A 6,839-nucleotide genomic window follows, 5' to 3' on the forward strand; every position below is an offset into this window, starting at 1 on the left:
CCATCCAGAGAGTTATGTAATCTACTTATACTAATACAAAATCATAAGATTAAAGACTTTTCATTATTAAATATGTTATTATGAGTTATATTTTGCCAATTGTTTTCTTTGAGATTGTATTTTATTTTTCTCAACTATATTACTAGGTTCTTGTCTCTCTTTTTATTTAGTTTTATTTTGTGTTTGTCAAATTTCATTTTTTTTTATTCTTTTGTTTTTCTATGATGTAATGGTTTTAATTAATTAAAAAGAGTTACGTCCATTGATATAAGTTGACGATCAAGAGGGTGTTATGTCCCAACAAGTGACGCAATTAAGAATTCTATTAGAAAAAATACATGTATTATCATCTTAGATACAAAGTCACCAAATTTAATTAATTAATTTTATAAAAATATTTTGTTATTGAATAAAAAATTTATATTTAAAGTATAAAATTGAGGAGAATCAAATATATCAAAAAATTATAAGCACATTATATTAGAGTAATAATATATTAAAAAATATTCCTAAATGAATACATACATTTAAAAAAAAAACCTAAATTCAAGATGCCCATAACAACCTCGATTAGATTTAAGCGAAAATAATATATTATACATATATTGGTCTAGGCCACGTGCTTTTTCTAATATCAAAATTAAGCAACGACCTTGTGGTCATGATCAACGACAACTTCTGGAACAAACTTTGTCCAAAACTAATGAGACTTCCACACTTTATTCATTTCTTCAATTGGGGCATTATTTGTCTCGGGAAAAAACATGACAATCAAAATTGTCATTATAAGCACAAATCCAGCAAAAAAGAAGAAAAGTCCAAACTTCAAGTGATAAACCATAGTAAGAAAAACTTGAGGAATAGCAAAGGTGAACAACATGTTAGATAATAGGAATTTGTAACGAACATACAATTTTTTCAACTATACATATTAATTTAGCATTTTTAATCGCTTTCATCCTTGTAATTTGTTAAGTTATGGGCATTATTTCGTTAGATTTGGTGTCAATACACTATTATAAGATTTAGATAAGAGATCATTCTTGTACTGCATTATCAAACTTAATGATATGATAAAGATCGTTAAATAAATCTTAAATGACACTTTATTAATCTATTTATAGTATAGTGGAACACCTAATTGAAAATTTATTCGAATCTCATTTTATTACAAAAATAATATCATTAAAATTTTAAAATTATTTTACTGTGAATTGGTTTATTAAATCTTAAATTTTAAACTTTTTAAATTTTATTTGTTTAAATTAATAATCAAATATATAAATCGTTTAACATCCCAAAATGAAAAAATAGAAATAAATTGACGTTATTATTTATTTTCATGGAATTAATATTGAAAAATTTTATACGACTATTATTTGAGACCATTTATTTCTTTTTTTAAAAATAATTTTATAGTATTACATTTAAAAAAAAATATTCTAATGAAAAATAGGTTTGAATAGTTCTTCATAACTTTTAGATATTAAAATTTTAAAAAAAAATCACTTGAAATTTGAACTATTTTTAAATGATTTTCCTAAAGACTAATTTTGAGATATATTTTTTCTTAAAAACTATTTTATTTTAGTGTTTACCATGGCTAAACATTTTTGGCTTAGTAGGTTTGGATTTGGAAATCTTCCCCCTCAACGAACTACTACTCATGACTATGGTTGCATTCCCCGTTTCTTATTGATACTTGAAGTAGAGTCGTTATATTTAAAGACAAATATAACCAAAGTAATGCGTGCTTTTTGTTTTTTGCATACAAAAGTGACATATATAAGCGTAGGCATTGCAAAATCAATCAATAAGTGATGTGTTCTGTTCTGGACAAATTTCAGGTGTCGCATTCAAATTGGTTGGTTGATGAGGTTATTCTAAAAGCCTGTGTGAATAATGGTGGTCTTAAAAATTATGCCAAAGACACTCATATTTGATTCTCTCTCTCTCTCTCTCTCTCTCTCTCTCTCTCTCTATATATATATATATATATATAATATATATATATATATATATATGTATATATATATATATATATATATATATATTATATATATATATATATATATATATATATATATATATATATATACAACCTAGCTAACCTTCAATGGGATAAATGTCCATTTTCTTATGTAAACTTTTGAATATACTCGCCAACTATGAACATTATCATCTTTTTTCTTATATACGCTTTCAAAATATACACATATCATCGATATCATTTTTATTTTTTTCATGTACTTCTTTAATTGGTATGACAAATATAGGTATTGTTAAATTTTATATTGAGGATGAGTTTCAAATATTTTATTTTTTATTACTCCACTTCTTATATCATCCATCCGTAGAGTTATGTAATCTACTTATATTAATACAAAGTCATAAGATTAAAGACTTTTCATTATTAAATATGTTATTATGGGTTATGTTTTGCCAATTATTTTCTTTGAGATTGTATTTTATTTTTCTCAATTATATTAATAGGTTCTTGTCCCTCTTTTTATTTAGTTTTATTTTGTGTTTGTCAAATTGCATCTTTTTTTTATTGTTTTGTTTTTTTATGATGTAATGGCTTTACTTAATTAAAAGGAGTTACGTCGATTGTTATAAGTTTAAGATCAAGAGGGTGTTATGTCCCAACTAGTTATGCAATTAAGAATTCTATTAGAAAAAATATATGTATTATCATCTTAGATACAAAGTCACCAAATTTCTCTCAGTCTCTCTCTCTCTTCTCGCTCTTTCTCTCTCTCTTCTCGCCTCTCCGCTCTCTCTCTCTCTCTCTCGTTCTCGCTCTCTCTCCTCTCTCTCTCTCGCTCTCTCTCTCTCTCTCTCTCTCGCCTCTCTCTCTCTCTCCTCTCTCTCTCTCTCTCGCTCTCGCTCTCTCTCTCTCTCTCTTCTCTATATATAGATATATATATATATAGATATATAGATATATATATATTATAGATATATATATATATATATATATATATATATATATATATATATATATATATAATATATATTATATATATAATATATATATATATATATATATACAACCTAGCTAACCTTCAATGGGATAAATGTCCATTTTCTTATGTAAACTTTTGAATATACTCGCCAACTATGAACATTATCATCTTTTTTCTTATATACGCTTTCAAAATATACACATATCATCGATATCGTTTTTATTTTTTTCATGTACTTCTTTAATTGGTATGACAAATATAGGTATTGTTAAATTTTATATTGAGGATGAGTTTCAAATATTTTACTTTTTATTACTCCACTTCTTAAATCATCCATCCGTAGAGTTATGTAGTCTACTTATATTAATACAAAGTCATAAGATTAAAGACTTTTCATTATTAAATATGTTATTATGGGTTATGTTTTGCCAATTATTTTCTTTGAGATTGTATTTTATTTTTCTCAATTATATTACTAGGTTCTTGTCCCTCTTTTTATTTAGTTTTATTTTGTGTTTGTCAAATTGCATCTTTTTTTTATTATGTAATGGCTTTACTTAATTAAAAAGAGTTACGTCCATTGTTATAAGTTGAAGATCAAGAGGGTGTTATGTCCCAACTAGTTATGCAATTAAGAATTCTATTAGAAAAAATATATGTATTATCATCTTAGATACAAAGTCACCAAATTTATTTAATTAATTTTATATAAATATTTTGTTATTGAATAAACAATTTATATTTAAAGTATAAAATTGAGGAGAATCAAATTTATCAAAAAATTATAAGGACATTATATTAGAGTAATAATATATTAAAAACTACTCCTAAATGAATACATATATTTTTTTTTATAAAAAAAACCTAATTTCTAGATGCCCATAACAACCTCGAATAGAATTAAGGGAAAATAATATATTATACAATATATGGTCTAGGCCACGTGCTTTTTCTAATATCAAAATTAAGCAACGTCCTTGTGGTCCTGATCAACGACAACATCTGGAACAAACTTTGTCCAAAACCAATGAGACTTCCACACTTTATTCATTCTTCAATTGGGACATTATTTGTCGGGAAAAAAACATGACAATGAAAATTGTCATTATAAGCACAAATCCAGCAAAAAAAGAAGAGTCCAAACTTCAAGTGACAAAGCATAGTAAGAAAAACTTGAGCAATAACAAAGGTGAACAACATGTTCACAGCAACATTGGTAGCTTGGCCTGCAGAGCGAACCTCAAGGGAGCATATTTCACTAGGAACTAACCATCCCAATGGACCCCAAGACCTGCATATGCCGCAACATACGCACATATGAAAAACAAAAGAAGATTGGCTTCAACATGTGTAAACGAGCCTTCACCGCTAACTCCAAACTTTATAGCAATCATGCTTCCCACAATAATCTACGATCAATAATCATAACATTTATATTATCTATGCTTGTAAAATGGATTAATTTGAATGGTTAATATAAAGAATTAATTATTAGTTAAGTTGAATTTGTCACCTGGCAAATAAACATTTGGACACCACCTTCAAGAAACAAAATCTTTCTTCCAAACTTGTCCACGGTGAAGATGGAGACCAAAGTAGCAACAACATTGACACCTCCGGTAATTACTGAGGACATGAGGGAAGCATCATTTCCAAAGCCCAAAGTTTTGAAAAGGACAGGCGCATAAAACATGATCACGTTGATGCCTGTGAGTTGTTGGAAGAATGGAATGAAAGAGCAAAATGTTAGTTGAGGTCTGTATCTCAATTGTGTAATATTCTTCCATGGATGTCCACCTTTTTGGCTTCCTCACTAGCATCAATTAGATCTTGGAACTCCTCGTCGACATTACCTATGCCACGAATATTTTGCAACATTTTTAGCTCCTTCTTTTTGGCCTCTTTCAATCATAGAGTTTGGTGTGTCGCCTAAGAAAAAAGATCCTATACACAATAAATTGCAGGGACAGCTCCGACACCCAAAAATTCTCCACCCACTCTCGAGATTGGAAGTAAAGTAGTTGATAATGTTTGCCCCTAGGATTCCAATAGTGATCATCATTTGGAAGCCCATGTTGAGTGCACCTCTAATCTTTGCTGGAGCCATTTCAGACAAATACACTGGAACTGACTGTTTATGAGTAACAAAACATGATAGCAATTAAACTTGCTATATTCTTGATCCTTTATACATAAAAACATAAAAGCATAAAAACGATAGTGATTTTACCTGATTATAATCCTACACCAAAACCAAGTAATAGGCGACCAATGATAAGCATTTCAATATTGACAGCAAAACCATTGAGCAATGCACCAACAAGAAAAAACAAGCCACCTGTAAACATTGAGGCCTTGCGTCCTAACATTCTTGTAGTTATGGACGCAAAGAAAGAAGCTATTAAAGCTGCAAGATACAAGGAAGATGTGAACAAAGTAAGGAGCTCATTATCAAATTTGCAATACTGGCTCTCGTGTCCAGATTCATCTTTCATTTGTTTGTAAACACCAGGGAAGAAAATTATTCAAGAATGGTTCCACGGAAGTCACTCCTCCTGTAATACCAAGATCATAACCAAAAAGAAGACCCCCCATGGCCGCCACCAAACATGTGACCAAAACAAACATTATAACCTTCCCCTCATATTGCCTTCCATTTGTTGAAGCAACTAAAACTCCACCAGCCATTGTTTAAATTTTTGTATCTTAAAATTTAAGTATTTCTATGATGATGACTGTAGCTCAATTTTTTCTCTACATATTAGATGTTACAATTTATGATTATTTTATATTGTCAATAATTTCTAATAAGATAATAGGAATTTGTAACAAACATACAATTTTTTCAACAATACATATTAATTTAGCATTTTTAATCGCTTTCATCCTTGTAATTTACTAAGTTATGAGCATTATTTCGCTAGATTTGGTGTCAATACACTATCATAAGATTTAGATAAGAGATCATTCTTGTACTGAATTATCAAACTTAATGATATGATAAAGATCGTTAAATAAATCTTAAATGACACGCTATTAATCTATTATAGTATAGTGGAACACCTAATTGAAAATTTATTTGATCTCATTTTATTACAAAAATAATATCATTAAATTTAAAATTATTTTACTGTGAATTGGTTTATTAAATCTTAAATTTTAAACTTTTTAAATTTATTTTTTTTTAAATTAATAATCAAATATATAAATCGTTTAACATCCCAAAATGAAAAAAAAAAAATAAATTGACGTTTTATTATTTTCATGGAATTAATATTGAAATTTTTATACGACTATTATTTGAGACCATTATTTCTTTTTTTAAAAATAATTTTATAGTATTACATTAAAAAATATATATTCTAATGAAAAATAGGTTTGAATAGTTCTTCACATTTAGATATTAAAATTTTAAAAAAATCACTTGAAATTTGAACTATTTTTAAATGATTTCCTAAAAACTAATTTTGAGATATATTTTTCTTAAAAACTATTTTATTTTAGTTTTACCATGGCTAAACATTTTTGCTTCGTAGTTTGGATTTGGAAATCTTCCCCTCAACGAACTACTACTCATGACTATGGTTGCATTCCCCGATTCTTATTGATACTTGAAGTAGAGTCGTTATATTTATAGACAAATATAACCAAAGTAATGCGTGCTTTTGTTTTTTGCATACAAAAGTGACATATATAGCGTAGGCATTGCAAAATCAATCAATAAGTGATGTGTTCTGTTCTGGACAAATGTCAGGTGTTGCATTCAAATTGGTTGGTTGATGAGGTTATTCTAAAAGCCTGTGCGAATAATGGTGGTCTTAAAAATTATCCCAAAGACACTCATATTGCTTCTCTCTCTCTCTCTCTCTC

At 27.9% G+C, this 6,839-nt stretch overlaps 1 pseudogene; it reads right to left on the reverse strand.

Moving 5' to 3' along the window:
* Positions 1-640: 640 nt before the first annotated feature.
* LOC127082274 (sugar transport protein 10-like) lies at positions 641-5,657 on the reverse strand (annotated as a pseudogene).
* Positions 5,658-6,839: the final 1,182 nt, after the last annotated feature.

Source organism: Lathyrus oleraceus, chromosome 5 (genome assembly GCF_024323335.1).
Source record: "Lathyrus oleraceus cultivar Zhongwan6 chromosome 5, CAAS_Psat_ZW6_1.0, whole genome shotgun sequence".
Lineage (NCBI taxonomy): Eukaryota > Viridiplantae > Streptophyta > Magnoliopsida > Fabales > Fabaceae > Lathyrus > Lathyrus oleraceus.